General features: G+C 38.3%; 1 protein-coding gene across 2 annotated transcripts in view; it reads left to right on the forward strand.

Annotated features, from left to right (window-relative positions):
• The window catches only part of STK39 (serine/threonine kinase 39), a 317,622-nt gene that overhangs the window by 271,898 nt on the left and 28,056 nt on the right, over positions 1 to 17,668 (forward strand). The gene's annotated exons all lie outside the window — the stretch shown is intronic.

Here is a 17,668-nt window from a genome sequence, read left to right on the forward strand (position 1 = left end):
AAAAATGTAATCTACAGCCATTTCCATTTCTTAATTGTTCATCTTTCCTACTCTTCTAGAATTGTTTGCTCTTTTACTGATTTCTTAGAATAGTAATATTCTTACATGTGCAGCATTTGAGAATATAACCAGGTGTCTACATATATTCTTTATGTAGTGGTGCTGAAATGAATTAAAGTAATTTAAAATGGGGTTATCACAGTGATAGAGTCTTCTGTCACGGATGACAAGAAATGGTCTGCACTTATTCATGTTTTCTCTTATAGTGGATGGCATATCAGATTTGACCATCTGATCAACAATTAAAGTGTTATAAGGATGAGCAGATTATGTTTTTGCAATGAATCACATGTCCCACACCCCAGCCTTTGGGGAAAAAGGGTTATTTTCAGTTGCACAAGAACAAAAATTTCATAGACAAGATTCTTGAAGTGCTATAGAATCTATTGTTTTCAAAATTGCAGAGTTCAAGTTACAGTTTCAAATTTGTGGTGGTGTTTGTCAGGGACTGTACAGAAAAGAAAAAAATATCAACAATTGGAGTTTGAATGGGTTTTTGAGGTGGTGGACTTTCTCCAATTATCTCATCAGATAGTTTGAATTAGTTAAAAAAACATTTCCAAAGGATTTCTGTGGTTTCTTTTTTTTTTTTTTTTAATCTTGAAGTAAGTTTTTATGATGGAATGAAAAGACCTGAAAAAAAGCAATAGAGGAAAAAACCGTATGCTACGGACCAGTGAATGTTATGACTTTTACTGAAACAGTAATAAATGGAGGTTTCACAAAATCTTCAATACGTAGCTCCAGGGTAATCTGCCTTTGGTTTCCAAGCCTTCATAAAACAGAATTTGGACTGAAGGAGAAGACTGATAGGAACATGAAATGATTGCCTTAGTGCAAAGACAGAGTAAAACAGAAATTAAATGCAGTGCTTATAGACTCAAGTAATAAGCCAACTGTCATTGTACTTATTTAGAGGTGCCTTCTAGGAAGACTTTTTGCTTTGCATAATTGGGAAATGAAAAAATTGGTGAGCCCCCGAGTGACTGTTGGCTAAAGAATTCGAACTTAACTTTAAAGGTGGAAAAATGTGGAGATAAGATGTAAAGTGAAAATATGCCTATTGTGTCTGATTCTGTCTTGACTTAGAAATGACAGTATGCAAGCTCTAAAATTCCTTGGTATTTCCAAATAGGAAAGGCTATAGAAGAGAAAGATTCATTTGCTTAAGCTTGCTTCGGTGAGAGGTTTGCTTTCTGATTGATAGGAACTGATAAATGGCATTCCTCTTTTTAGCTGAAGCATGCAGAAACCCAGCTTCTCTCTAATGTGTCAAAGGAAACAATAATCCCAAGTTCTGCAAAAACCTCATGAAACATAAGAGTCTTCTTGCTCCTTTTGATAAATCCTGCAAGCTGCTGAGCAAGGTGTGGCAAGCAGAGCATCTTTGAATATTCTTGCAAGAGACAGTTTCTTGGCCTGCCCAGCCAGCTCATTCCTTCTTAGCTGTAGTCAGCAAGGAAAGTTACTGGAGAGCGGTTTTAGATGAAAATGGTGGGTGAAAGCCAGTTGGCAGTGGGCCTTCCAGAATCACAGCACTGTGTTTTAACCCATGAAAGCCCTCAGTGCCCTGGCACATAGTAGGCACTTATAAATGCTTGATTCATGAACAGTACCATCAGCATGTGTATTTTTATTTTGAGCCCTTGAACATTTCCTGCAAACAGTGGAAATTTAGAAAGAGATGCTGATATTGCCTTTCACTATGGCCCTGTAGTGACCTATAAAACTCCCTTTTGAAATCGTTTGAGTTTAGCCCTTTAGGCTGGTATATTAGTCTAAGTGCACTAAGTCTAAATGACTAAGTGCTCTTTGCTGTTACTTGCAGATCTGTGTAAACGAGTTCAGTTTGTCACCATGCAATGGGGAAAGAGCATGGAACTTGGCGGGGGTGGGGGGCAAAGCCCTATGGTGGAATCCTAGCTCTACCCCATGACAGGTCATGGAACCTCTCTGGGCTAGCCTCAGATTCTCTACCCATCCAGTTATGATAAGCCTTTTTTTGACCACCACAGTGCTTTGGCAGCTAGGTGGCGCCATAGTGCATAGAGCATTGGGCCTGGAGTCAGAAAGATTCATCTTCCTGAGTTCAAATCTGGCCTCAGACACTTACTAGCTGTGTGACCCTGTGCAAGTCACCTAATCCTTTTTTGCCTCAGTCTCCTCAACTATAAAATGGGTATAATAATAGCACCTACCTTCCAGAGCTTTTGTGATAATCAGTGAGGTAATATTTGTAAAGTGCATAGCACAGTGCCTGGCACAAAGTAGGTGCTTTATAAATGCCAGTTCTTATCATTATTACTAGTCTCAGTCATTTATTTACGTGATGTTCACTTCTAAATGTGTTTTCCTTCCTGTGCCTCAAACTGAGTGAACTATCCCTTGTAACAGATTTTAAAAGGTAAAGAAAGGAGAAAAAGCAGTATCCAAGAATATTCCTTCAGCCATTGTTTCCCATATCTGCAAAGAAGGGAGGGGAGGTAGATGAGGTATCTAGGTGGTACAGTGGGTAGAACTCTGGACCTCTGGGGTCAGGAAGCCTGGAGTTCAAATCCAGCCTCAGACATTTGCTAGCTTAGGTAACTCTGGGCAAGTAATTTATTCCATGTCTGCCTCAGTTTCTCCATGTGTAAAAATTAGGATAGTAATAGTACATACTGAGTTATTGTGAGGATGAAATAAGATAATACTTATAGAGTACTTTGCAAACCTTAAAATGCTATATAGAATGCTAACTATTTTCAACTCCTTTCTGAGGTTAAACTTGGTCATTATAATTACATAAGCAGAACCTTTGTTTTTTTAGGAAGGGAACCTTTCATACACCTTGCCTGCTTCTCACTACATGCCAGAAAGGGAATTTAGCTGGTTGGGAAAGCTTTTTTTCTGGCTCAATTTCTGCCTGGCGTAGCCTTTTGAAGTAGTTTGTCTGTATTCATCTTCTCTGAATCTCATATCTGCAAAGGAAGCAGCAGGTCTTCTTTGCTTTGCTATCATAGTTGGTCTCCTTCTCCCTCTTCAGGTCTGCTTCAGAGTTGTCTGTTTCCTCTTTAAAGTGTGTGTGTGTGTGTGTGTGTGTGTGTGTGTGTGTGTGTGAGACTTACCCAGTGTCACATGGTCGTCGACAGTGTCTAAGGTTGGGATGATATTGTCTTGTTAATAGACATTTGTACCACACTGAAGAGTAGGGATGGTTGTTAATTAAAAAACAAACAAAGCAACCTAGTATTTATTGCTGTTCAGGCAAGTATTCGAACCTTACGTATTTTTATTTAATGGTGCAAGTATCTTCACCACGAGTGAGGGCACGCTGCAAGCAGAAGCCCATATCACTCCAGAACATGGGCGTGCTTGGACTGGGTGCTGTGGCCACCCTAGCAACAGTTAGGAATATCTCTGTCTGTGGTGTGCAGTCTCGAACTTGTGACACACCAGTGCACTTTCCTGGTGAAAGACTTGGAGAAGAGGGAACCTGTCTTGGCAATGAAACTTTCTCTTGGGGCCTCTTCTTATATTGAGTTTAACGATTAATGCTGCGATGTTTAGACATAGAGACTTAGAGGTTAGCTCTTATCGCCTGAACTGCTCTGCCAAGCCAGGTCTCACCACGATGCTTTAATGTTGAAGTATCTGATTTTTCCAAATGTTGGAAAACCCTTAAGCATGACCCTGAATACTGTTGTATTTGTAGTTATGCTCACATTTAGTGAAGATGTGGCCGAGTGATTTATGCTCAGGAGCTGTCCACATATTAAGTGAGTACCTTGGTATTTATTAAGAATTGCAGGTGCCTTGGGAGAAGCAGCATCACTATTTTGCAGTATTCTATTTATTGGAGTTAAACTGGGAATATTTTTCCTGGCAGTCAATATTAAATTTTTAAACTAAGTCACTATTCTTAGGTATAGATTGGTGTCTCCCCCGTACTCCCCCATCTTCCAATTTGTGCCTGACACCACTGCTAATAGTGATACTAGCTGCATCACCTTGAGAAACTTAATTTACTTTTCCAAACCTCAGTTTCCTCATCTGTAAAACAGGGGAAAAACAATGCTTGCACTCTTTACCTCAAAGAGCTATGTTGTGGGAAGTGCTTTATAACACTTTGTAACATCATTGCCTAGCCAAAAACAAAACCAAACAAACAAAAAAATAAACTATGACAGTACAGTGTAAGCTTAGACAGGTCTTCCTAAATTGCAAGTGTTTGGAGTATGGGCCCAGGGATGGACCATATGACTGTCTTCTGAGGACTTGCCTTGCTAAATTCTAAGAGGCTCATCACTAGAGCTGTGACCACCAGGAGTACAGTACTTTTTGGCCCTCGCAGCCCATGAAACTACCTACTAAGACATGGAGGGGTGGTGGTCTATGTTAGAAGAGAACTGAAGTCAACTGAGAGAGAGACAGAGAGAGAGAGAGATTGTTACTGTCACCAAAACCCACAGAGCTCAGGGATTAAGTGAGGGTCAAAAAATGTAAGATGACTGAAAATAAAAATTTCCTAGGAATTAGAATTTCCTTGAAACAGAAAGGAGAGTCAAAGCCTACAGCAGAAGTCTTTCTGGTCTGTGTACCTCATTCATGCTTTCTGTTTGGCTGTGTAGCTTTGTCCCCTCTTGTAAAAGGGAGAGAAAACCACCTGCACATATTTTGGCAGGATTGGGGTAGAGTTCATATCCTGCATCCGAGTTTTGGGATTGAGTGGAATTTTTCAAAATAGAAGCCATTATTGATATATGCCAAAAGTAGCTTCTGTATCATTCTTTTAACCATAACACCTGTAATTTCCCTGATTGAGCTCTGATTCTGAATTCTGGGACGATGAATCCTTTCTGCTACACAACTCTCAAACCCTGATTTTTCTAATGGACTTTGTCATTATTGTTTATTTTGAAACTTTAGGTGTTGTGAGGCTCAAGTGGGATGGTGATTGGATATGTGGTACTTTGTGGTCCTTAGTTACAGATGTTAGCTGGCATCATGATAATTGTTGCTTCTGCTGCTACTACTATCAGTCAAATTAACCAGTAGTTATTAAGAATGTCAGGCATTGTGCTGGGTATGTGGTACACAAAGGCAAAGATGGAAACTGTCTCCACCCTCAGGGAGCCAACATTCTGATGGAGGAGTCAACAAATAAGTAGAAGTCTGTACTGCATTAATCTAAGGAGAATAAACAGAAATACATAGGAGTTGAATACAAGGTAGTTTTGGAGTTAGGCTAGCAGTTGTGGGAATCAGGAGAAGCTCCGTGTCAAACAGAGGAGTCAGTCAGTGTTTTATATCTAGATACAAAAAAAGATTAGGAACCTCTGATGTAGAAGGTAATGCCCAGTATGAGCCTGAAACATGGAGGAGGCAGGGCATTCCAGGCATCCTGGACAGCTCCTGGACAGGAGCAGAGATAAGATGGTGGAGTGTCTTACTCAATTTGTTGATGGGTTGTGGAGCACAGTTCTCTTAAAAAAATTAAATCAGAACATAGTGAAGGGTCACCATTATCATTATTGTTAATAATATTAATAGCACACATTTATTGCACTTCCCACAACATAGGTCTTTGAGGTAAAGAGTGCAAGCATTGTTTTTCCCCTGTTTTACAGATGAGGAAACTGAGGTTCAGAGAAGTAAATTAAGTTTCTCAAGGTGATGCAGCTAGTATCACTATTAGCAGTGGTGTCAGGCACAAATTGGAAAATGGGGGAGTACGGGGGAGACACCAATCTATACCTAAGAATATTGACTTAGTTTTAAAATATAATATTATCAATATTTTATTGTAGTTTTATTTATTTTGTTAAATAGTTCCCAATTACTTTTTAATCCAGTTCAAGGGACACTTGGGAATGTCATGGAACACACGTGTGGGCCTCCTGTTTGTTACCTCTCACTACTAAGAGCATAGGCACAGACAGAGGTGATACCTTAGAATGGTGGTGTCCAACTCAAATACAAATGGATCCCTGAAGACCAGAAAGCCACGAATTAATATTACCTATGTCATATTGTATTTTTGTTTATTTTGTTAAACATTTCTCACTTACAGTTTAATCTGATTCAGGCACAAGGAATTTGATACCTTACCCTCATTTACAGATCAGGAAAATGAGGCCCATAGATGTTCAATGCCTAGTTTAAGATCATAGAGCTAATAAGGAGCAAAGCCAGGGCTGGAACCTCAGCTTTCTGACTCCAAATCCATTAGGGAATGCTAATTGCCAGAGCAGTGCTTTCAACCCAGCCAGGCCAAGATTTTTCGCTTCTATACCACCTTCAGCTCAGTTCAGTTCATCAAACATTTTTAAAGTATATGCTATGTACTTTTTGCTATATGCAAAAAAAAAAAAAATCGGTGTAAACGTAGATTTCAACACAAGCCATACTTTAAAAGAACTTGAAATGTGATGAATAGACTGTACACAAAGATCTGTGAGATGGAGGGCAGGAGGAAATGCCAAAGAAAGGCCCAGGAACAGTCTGTGAGAAGTTTGAAGAAGGGGATATATGTGTCAGTAGACTCCTTCCTGATTTCTGTGTGATTTTAAATTTCTCTATTTTGGTCTATTTGTCTGCAGACTCAGCTGAGACAAAGCTTTGTCTGGTTCGTTCTGTTTCACTGTGGTCAATCTATAGTACAATTTGAGCAACAAAGAATACATAATTGCCAACCCCTGCTGCTCACAAAGCAACTTTTATGAGCTGCTGCAAATTATAACCCTTAAATCATCTTATTAGTAGGCCCAGTTCTCCAGTGAAGTCTCTTTGCAATCCCAGAGCATATTCAAGTGTGCCATTTGAGTCCAGATTTAGGCAAACTCTTGTTCACTTACAGATAGAAACTTTTGAATGTTTTATGGATCATTTGTAATATAAGTTCTGTCTATATGTTTATTTTCATCCACCTCCAAGTTTTCTGAGGCTATAAAAATTTTCAATTGTCCATTAAATGTGCTTTGATACCTAGAATATAGTATAAGCAGGTGTTAATGCTTGTTAATTCATTGACCAGTGTGCTCACCGATGCCAATCTCCCAATCTCAAACCAACCCCATCTGTTCTTACTTGCCCAGCATGTGGAATAAGAGACAATCATCCGCTGCCTGCCTCAAGCTGATTTCCTTCTGCACCAGATTCCCTTGATTACCCAACTAAGGGTTAGTAGGAGAGCAAAGAAATAAAATTATTGAAATTTTTTGAGACTCAGTACCTAATTTTCTTTTTATCTTCTCTCTTATTTCTTTAGACTTTGATTTGTGCTAACTAAGTTGGTGCTCAGAATTATAAAATTCTCAATTTTGGCTTTATGCCTTTCATTTGGTGCCCTTTTGGGAAAATAAAGAGGAAGTATTTGCCAAGCCTAATTATGAGCAATTAAGCTTGGGTCCTTAAATTTGAAGCTGGTTGTGCTTTTACCATCCAAAATTATCTATTTGTGGATATTTTAAGTGCTAATTAATTCTGAGTCTTAAGGAATAGAGACATTAACTGATAGCCTCCTCACAGATATAAAAACATGGTGGTGTTTTTCCAGCACATGCCTTTTCGGTTGCATTACCAGAGTATAGGCACCATATCTTTCTTAATTATCTCCATAGCCTGTTGAGCAAGGTTAGCCACTGAGGTGTCTGACTGGGCTTTGTAGGCGAGGAAACTAGAATGTTCTTGGACTCAGAGTACAGAGCTCTGCCTTACATCTTCTCTACCCAGCCTATTGCAAAGTGAGACCTCTCCACTAGACCTGAAAGACAGATTTGGGGGGGTTATTTTGTTCTCTTTTGAAATATAGAAAAACTTCAGAGTATCCACCATAAGGGAATCTGGTCAGTCATGGGCACTTGTGAGATCAGAAATAAGAACATCATATTCAGTCTTCTTCCATTCCAAGCTCCCAGGAGGGCCATATTATAACAGATTTTGAGATTTAGCATTTGCTTTCATCACAGTATGTGTAGTCACTCTTTCCTTTGTTGAAAAATCTTCCAGTGAAATAGGGTCAGAGCTCTTGGGCCATGACCCTGCACCTCCTTACTTGTCATCAAAATATGATAATCTCAATCAAAGGAAAAGATTCTGGAGTTGTTTATTCTTTGCTGTCTTACTTTTATTCATCCTCTCTATGACTGTTGTGCTTCATGGTATTGTCATATCTCCTCCCCTTTTCCCTGGAACCAAACTCCTAGAAAAACTTGTCTATACTTGTTGCCTGTGCATCCTCTCACACACCTGTCAACACTTTGCAATCTGGCAACGCAACCTCATCATTCAAACATCTCTCTCCAAAATTATTAACAATCTTTTAATTGCCAAATGTAATGGCCTTTTCTTAATCCTCAGTCAGTCAACAGAATAAGAAAGTATTCACCAGGCTCTTCTCCTGGACACTCTCATTTCTAATTTTTGTGATGGTGCTTCTCAGTCTTATTTGCTGGTTCATCTTTCGTATCACACACGATAACAATGAGTGTGTCCCAAGACTCTGTCCTCAGCTGTCTCTATTCTGTCTCTATACTTCCTCACTTGGTGACCAGATAACTCATGGATAGCCCACAGTGTATCCACAGTGTCAGATGATCTATAGGAAGGCACTCAGCATGTGGAGTACATTTCCCCTGGAGAATTGATGAGGAGATCCATATGGATAGTTGGAGGTACAAGAGTGGAATTCATGAGAGAGACTAGGACTGGATGTACAGAGGATGTGTATCTCATACAGGATGAAGAGGTACAAATGGGTTGTGATCTGTACCCTTGGAGGGAGTGCCTTCAGTTGGGACCATCAATCTGCTGAAATTTTATGAAATACATATCTTTCATGAGAATTTGCATTAGGAAAACGTGCCTTGGATGTATGTACTTTGTGGATTTTTTCCCCCTAAATATATCATCAAAGATAACAAACAAATTTTCCCTTTAAGCTCTGTTCTCACCCTGCATAAAACCTAACTGGATGTTTCATTCTAAATGTTGTCCCTTCACTACCTATACATAATTCCCATTAGATCTAACGTGAGGTGAGTTCACAGAGCAACAGGAAAATAGCCTTAGAGGGTTTAAGAGATAGCTAAGTTTAAATGTTTCACTGTCCAGGTTCATTTAAGCTTTGGTGCATTGAAAAGTAATTTATACTAATTTATATTTGAGGATCAGTAGAGCTTCAGAGACACCTTCTAGTAATAGCCCACATCCAATTATTCTATCAAATAAAAATTGGAATTTCTAGCAAAAGCAAAGCTCACACATTCATCTCAAGCTCTTTCTTAATATTAAGTGACAGTTTATAGTACATGGAGCAAGCATACCTATGGTCTTGATGGTGAGATATATTTCCTATGCTGTAACATCACTTTGTTTTCACATGAATAAGGGCTTATGCTAGACTAACCCTTAAAGCAGAACCATTACCATTGTACTTGTATTGAGTGTATACAATATTCGTGTTCGTAAGTGTCAAATAAACCTTCTATCCCAAGCAGAGTAATTGAAGGTAAGTCAAGTTAATTTTCCTGCAGCTAGTTGCCTACATTAAGGCAGACTATCAGGTGTGCACGGTGCTGAGGGCCAAAAGCTATTTGTTTCAGTGATCCCTATTCTAGTCATCTTAACTCTTAGTGCATGTGCTTTACAAAGCTGTCAGCTATCCAGTTGAGGTTTTGGAGCACCCACGCCATTCTTCCTTCAGCCTCTGCTTGAGGATGTGGGGACAGCACTTTCTGCTGCACTTCCCCGATGAGGAGTCAGTCAGTAATAGTGATTGAGTTAGAGGGCATAAAAAAGAGCTGCTGACAAACGTTCACATTAGCAATGATGATATTTTAACCTAAACAATTAAATAGTATAGTAACATCTTATGTTTCAGTATTTATAGTTCATAGACTTTATCTCACTTGGTCCTGTTTAACAACACTGTGAGGTAAATAGTATCTTGTTTTTCCAGTTGACCTGTGGATTTATCAGTGTGTATCCTTCGTCCCATGGTGCAGATTGGAAACCATACATGTCTTTTCAGACTGTGTACTCTTTTCCATGTCCACCAAAAAAACCTCTCTAGAGCATCCACCCAATTGGTTGAGGTCCATCTTCTAGATCTCTTGACATTAGGTGGGTGGACACACCAGCTCCCCATGCATTAGCCCTCACACTTGCTGCATGAGCCAGACTACCTCATTTTCTTGATTGTAAAGATTTTGGATGATTTATACTGTTGCTTAGGCATATTTTTTGTTGGAAATATGCTACACTCTGCTCACATAGTTGAGTCCCTTCATTGCCCTGCTTGTACATTGTCCTCCAACTTTAATTCTTCGTTCTGTTTTATTCAGTGATTTACATCTGTATTAGAATCACCAGAAGAACACCGTTACAAAATAGGATCTTTGTTTCAGGGAGAAGCTTGGGCTTATGCAAAGTTCCGCACACAACTTCCCAAATGTAATTCTATTCACTTTAACCCTCTTTTCAGTTCCGTACCCAGTTCATTGTCTGCCTGCAGTGATTGTCCAAGATCCACAGTGTACTTAGAGACTAGAAATGTGAACTGTCTATACTTCTGTGTATTATAGTTTGGACAGTAATGTAGATCTACTTGCTTTGGGCCTAGCTTGACTGTAATAAGATGGACCATCAAGCCAAATTATTTCTGTTGTATCAAAATTGTGTATGATTTTAATGTAGGAAAAACCTTATTAGAGGAGAGCTTCTTAGATAACATTTTGCTTTACAGAATTAAAATTTTTTGGTAACTGTCAAACAATAACAACAATGGGAATTTGTCTTATCTGCATCCCTCTGTCAACTATGTGACTGACAATTTGGTCTGCTGTCAAATATCATTTGCAAAAACTTGTCTATTCCTTTTTCATACCTTTATCAAAGAGCCTTCTATTTATGTGTAAATTATTCTTATTTAAAAAAAAACTTTGTAGAAATGAGAAAATAGGCACATGAGTTAGTATTGTTTTGTTATATCACTGTGCTGTATTAGTTATAATGTATTCAATATTCAGTATTGTCATTCTGATCAGTTTTTTTGATGATAATAACATGCTTCATTTTTTTCCACCAAGCCTTTGATGTCCTTCTCTTAGGAGATTGTCTTGAGGATCAGTCATTAAATATTGTGTTATTTGTAGCGTGGACCTCCTGTTTGTAATTGGTCTAATTCGACTATGTTCTCCATTTTTTTGGTTTGTTTTGTGCTGTTTCTTTTTTCTCCTGCAGCACACTAGAGATTGTGATATTGAAGTCCACTCTTTTGTGTGGCTACCTCCCACCTCCCGATAGAGAAAAGAGCTTATTATAGACATCTTTACAGGTCTGGCCCCCTTCCCTTCTATTATTCTCCTTCAGGTTTAAGTGATTTCAGAACAATCTTGCATCGTTGGGTCTCTTAACAAGCTTTCTGTAAACTTATTCCCCTTTCTCTTCTCTCCACTGCTTTATAGTGTATTAACTTCTCATTTCCTCCATTCAGTTTAACAGATGAGCTTATGTTCCAAACTCTCTCTCTTTGCATCTCAGAAAGAAGAAGTATGTTTTGGCCAAGGTATTTATAGACTGGGGGTGGGGGGGGCATTCTCATTGAGATGATTGGCTCCTATCAGTTAAACTTCTTTAGTTAATGGCAGTCATTTTTGTTGCTTTTATTATCTGCTGCCCATGTTACTGCATCAGTAGCTTAACGTAAACAGGTCAGTTTGGAGTTGTTTTAGCTTCTTGTGCGTCTTACTTTTATTCTTTCATCTAATTTGATTCAGATTTTGATGTTTTGCTAATATGATTGGTCTTGAAAATTAATAGATAGCTAATTAAATGATTTTCACGTTGGTCATTTCTTGTCTGTTAGGATTTAATCAGTTTCTTTTCTTGAAATGTGATAATAGATATCTGACTGTGCAAGTCACTTAAGTTCTGCCTGCCTCAGTTTCCTCATTTGTAAAATGGTGATGATAATGATAGCGCCTACCTCCCAATTGTTGTGAACATAAAGTCAGATAATATTTGTAAAATGCTAGCCATTGTTGTTACTGTTTTTATTCCCTTCAACAGCTCTGTTTACCCTTCTGAACATTTTCCTGATTATCAATCTCCCTCTTAAGATGTGGTGCTTAGTTTTGTTTTTGTTTGCTTGTTTTTCTTTTTTAAGCACTTTTGTCTCTTTGGACTTCTGGGTAGCCACAGTCCTTGGATGTTTTCCATATGAATTGCAAACAAGTCAAAGTTTTCCCCAATTTGTATTTTGTAGAATTGATTTTTATAGCCAAAAATGTAGAAGATCACATTGGTCCTTATTAGATATCTCATCTTGTTATTTTTTGCATATTTTTACACAAGACACAATGTAAGATTTGTGTGCAAGTAGCCATGTAAAAGATATCCTCAGAGAAATATGTGACCAGAAAAGGATGACATTTGATCATGTAGCTAGAGTAGGACGTAATCAAAGGACAGTTCATATGTTGCATTGGTGTTCACATAATGTCCAGAAATTTAAAGGAAGAATACCAGCCAATGGGAAGACCACCCATAAAGGATTTATGGGAGACCACAAACAAGTGTGTCTTACAGGAAGGGATGAATTGTGATCTGCAAAACTGAGATTCACATGCATGTCAGTGAAATCACAGATCTATTGAAATAATGAGATATGGCTATTTGTATCTTAATTGTTAGTTATCACAGCCTTAAAACCTGGCTCTATGTTATTTTTTGATATCTTATTTGATAAGCAACCATGACTTTTATGTTGGATAAAAATCACAGATAAAAATATTAAATAGGAAAAGTCTTGGACGGAACCCCTTGGCTCGCCAATGGAGACCTCGTATTTTGACACTTCCATTAGTCAATACTACTTAGGTACACAGCTTTTTTTTTTTCCAGGTTTCTAAAATATTAAATAATAGCATTTCTGGTTTCTTTGAATTTTCATATGGATTGAAGCCTTAAAGATAACTATCAACACAAGTATCTTTACTAACCTATCATTTACATTAACTCTTATCCCACTTTGGATTATTTCCTTTGCTAAGTGGGAAAGTGGTTATTGACAGGCCTGTGTTGTACATATTTTGGGAATACAAGAAAATGGATAGAACTTAGCAAAAATGGGTAGGTTTCCTTATAGACATTCAGTGTCACTTTCTCATAGTACAAAGTGTGTTCAGTTTTGGAAGAAACAATTGTAAGACTTCAGAACAGTTTGTGTGTGTTTTTATTATTGTCTTGGGCACCAGTGTATGTTCCCTTGGCTTTCTCTTCCATCTCTTAGTTTATAATTTATAGCTTAGTGGTAAGAGTTTATCACTAAACTGAAAACTAAAAGTTGTCAAGCCAAAGCCAGACTTCTTAGCCTTTGGGGACTCTATGTAAAGAAATATTTTCTCCTGCACAGAGTTAGCCCCTTAGCTTTTGTATCCAGACCAGATGCAACATTCACAGTACACTTCAGAAACTGAACTAGTGACTTCTGGGTATGTGCATGTCTACAATATCAGCATAAGCCAGAAAGAAATCCATGTGGGTCAAAGTGACACCTCCACAGTGTGAGAAATTTGAATCATCCTTGGGGCCCAAAGCCTCATGTAATCTTTATTTTAAATGGTTTTATTTACTCTTTTGGGGCTATCTTCAACAAATCACTTTTCCTGTTTCCATCATTCTCTTTGTTCTACATATTAGTAATTCTCATAACCCTCAGCAAACTTCTTACATTGCCCTGAGATCTAATAGAATGTAAGCTCATCGAAGGAATGAAGTGTTTCATTTTTGTCTTTGTGCGTAGTACAAAGTGCTAGGTCACTTGCCTGGCACATAGTAGGTGCTTATTGGGTGATTGATTTTTGTCCCAAATGACCTGATGGTAAGTGAGCCCTGGTACAGATAAAGTCCTTTAAAATTACTATTTTCATTGTCAAGGAACATCAAAGTAACAGAAACTGAAACTAGTCTTTAAGACTTCTGTACTTAGGCAGATTGTTTGGTTTGTGTGTGTGTGTATCTTAGAGGAGCTCCCCCACCATCTTTTTTTTTTCTTTTTGGTGAGCCAATCAGGGTTAAATGACTTGCCCAGGGTCACACAACTAGTAAGTGTCAAGTGTCTGAGGCTGGATTTGAACTCGGGTACTCCTGACTCCAAGGCCAGGACTCTGTCCACTGCACCACCTAGCTGCCCCAAGGAGGATCCCCTTCTTTTAGAACCAGGTTATGCTCTCTGTGCCTCTGGTATTTGGTTGGTATTTGGCTTCTTAATTGTATTTGGTCTTCAGAACCACATCCTTACCTGCAATTGGTTTTTTTTTTTTCTCCTTAATTTCAGGTCATGAGCTTTTCAATTTGAGTTTTTTTTTTAAAGAATTCAAACTGTAGAAAACTGATCTTTTGGAAACTATTTCAGTACATATTATTTTTCTCAAATCGTAATTTAATCATATTTTCTGAGGGAATGAAATTGCACATCTTTAGCTGAGCATCTTTTGGGATGTAGATTTCTTGTTCTGTCTTAGTTTAGTCTGGTCTGGGGTTTTAAGAAAGGACAGAGCCCCACACTCAGGTGATCTAACTTCAGCATCTATTGATGACAGACACATAGAACTATATATACATGTGTCCTGTCCACTTCACTGCTGATATTGATGTTGGATATGGTTTAAGCAGTTTATGTCATAGTCCCGGGAAAGCAGTCCCCAACCAGAACTGCAGGCTGACTCTGAGTGGTCCAAGGTATTTAGAATTAGCTCTGTTTTATCCTGAAGAGGACAAAAGTATCCAGACCCTTACCTCCTTTAGGGTAAGCTGACCTCAGGCACCTTTGGATACATACCAGTCTTGAGCAGGCCAGATAAGGATGAACACAGAGGTTGGGAAAATTACTTTGCCATTCTTGGGTCTGCACTTAAGGACTCATTATTCATTCTAGCTGTTTGGGAAGGGGCCTAATCTGATCAAACTGCATCACGTGGCAAGATTGAAATTGGTGAAGTACCTAGTTGAGATCTTGCGATATAAACTTGCTTCTAAGTTTCAGCAGATTGCATGTGTTTCTCTCCAGAACTTTAATTTTTCCTAAGTATTCTTTCAGTGCTATGGCTGCTACTATTCACTACATGGACAGGTCTTGTCTCCAGCTCCTTTCCACATAAACAGCTAATTTTCATCCATACTCCTGCCTCCATGTCTATTACTCAGATAAAGTAACTTTTAGGAAGTTTATATGCAAAAAGTTTCAAGCCATTTCTACTTTCAGATTAGGGAGTTAATTTTCTCGAGATTCATTTAGGATTTCAACATTGTTTTGATATCCTGTAACTCACTAATGTCCAAAGTACCCAGACTCCCCAAAATTCTGCATGTACCTAATTGTTGAGTTATAGGATGTTAGATATCACCTAGTGCCCTTTTATCATTTCATGGGAATCAAAGTGAGTTAGAAAACTAGAAAAGATCTAGAAGCATATAAGTGCTCATATCCTCTTACCTCACAGAAACGGGGAGCAAATGAATAAGGTGGATGGTCAAAGGAAGAATATTGTGTTATGTAGATAGGGTAATATATAAATTTTTCAGAGTTCAGGAGATTTGTCCAGTCATTTTTTAAAACAGTATATAAGGCTATCCTTTTTGCCACTGTCAAGAATGATGTCCTGCTACACCTGCATAACATGTATGGAGGTGCTTGCCTCCTCAATGAGGGTGGTGGGGAGGGAGGAAGGGAGAAAATTTGGAACCCAAAGTTTTAAAAACAAATGTTAAAAATTTGTTTTCACATGCAACTGAGAAATAAGATATACAGGCAGAAATCTATCCTGCCCTACAGGAAAATAGAAAGGGAAAGGGATAAGAGAAGGGGGGTGTGTGTGATAGAAGGGAGGGCAGATTAGGGGAAGGGGTAATCAGAATGCACGCTGCCATCTTGGGGTGGGGGAGGGGCAAGATGGGGAGAAAATTTGGAACTCAAAATCTTGTGGAAGTGAATGTTGAAAACTAAAAATGAATAAATTAATAAATGTTTAAAAAGGAAAGGATGTCCTGTTCAAAGTCTCAAGTAGATAAAGGATTTCCTGTAGGTGATGAGGGCCTTTAGATGCCTTTATTTTGTAGACTTCATCACTCTGAAGCCTCTCCTGATCTCCCAGGCCACTCAAAAGAAAGATAAGGGCCTAACAATCAACACAGGAAAAACTAACTGGGAGGGGGATGGTGGAAATGCATATTGCCTTGAGGATACCATGTTGTTGGACAAGCTGTCTTTTGAATTTTCTTGTCAGTACATGTATCTAAGACAAACAATTACAGATGAATAGGAAGAAAGCAGGCAAAATTGCATTTGGAAAATTGTGCAACATAAGGATATCAAACAGGAATGTATCCTTGAAAAAGGGGAAATGAAGGACTATGTAGCTGGAGAGATAAGGGATAACACAACCCAAATGCTGCATTGATTACCATGAAATGGAAGATTTTCTAAAGGAAGGCCCTGAAGTCCTTGGGTAGGTTTTTGCTTTTGTATCTCTACCTCTTACCCTGGTCTTTGGAATATAAAAATGGACTTTTAAAAATGTTTCTTGGTTGAACCTCTTTGGAGCATTTATGGGAGAAGGTGAACAAAAATTACTGAGAAGGCATGGATAAGGCATGGTGTGCTAAACCAGTGGAACAAATCTCACCTAGAAAAAAAGATAAATATTTCTAAAGCATATGCCATGTTCAGGGAACTTAGTGGTACTCTATATAAATTAATTTTATTTTGCTAACAATGTTACTGGGAATTGTTTATGTTTCTATCATGTTTATCAGCTTCACCCTGATCAAGTGATTTTTTCCCTAAGTGACCATTATTTTTGGCATCTTCTTGAAACTAGTGACCAGTAATTGCTGACTAGTTGTTCTAGCATCTTATGTTTGGTTCAGACTATACATTCAAATGCTTTTGCTGAAAGAATTGTTTATTGAAGCCTTTCGTTTATTTTATTATGTGCATATGTCATATGTGTGTGTGTGTGTTGGACACATGCACATATGTGTGTAAGGATAGATAGTTATTTAATATGTTGAGCATTTTTGCTCTGCAGTAGCCAGAAGTGTAATAGTAGTGAAAGCTGGAGATTGAACTTTTACAGAGCTTCTCAAATTTATGGCCCAAGTATAAATGAGCATTCCAGTGGTTTCTACATTTCAGAATTATGTCTGAGAAACACAAAGCTAGATGTGTAATCGTTTTTTACTACATTATGTTGGAATGAATTCATCATTTTTATCTCACCATTTCTCATTAAAAGCTTAATGCCAATATTCCTTCCTGACCTATGCCAAAATGAAGCCTCAGCTGCAACTTACAAATTGGGTGCATGTTTGAAAAATTCATCGTGGTTCCGTAGGCAGATTAACTCCTAGAAAATACATGTTTGACTGAACCTTCAGTCATCCAGAAATAAATTATCTGCATAATCTTGCCAAAATGCCATTGGTCTGTGAGCGAGTTCCTTTGGAACCTATTTACTCACTTGCCTTTATATAGCCTGTATATCTTCTTCAAGTGCCATCTTCCTCCCTGCCTCTTGTTCTCCAGAACAGTTACACCTTTGTTAAGGTGAGTTTGTACTTGGAA

This window comes from Vombatus ursinus, unplaced genomic scaffold, assembly GCF_900497805.2.
Source record: "Vombatus ursinus unplaced genomic scaffold, bare-nosed wombat genome assembly UNPS02014779.1, whole genome shotgun sequence".
NCBI classification, from domain to species: Eukaryota; Metazoa; Chordata; class Mammalia; order Diprotodontia; family Vombatidae; genus Vombatus; species Vombatus ursinus.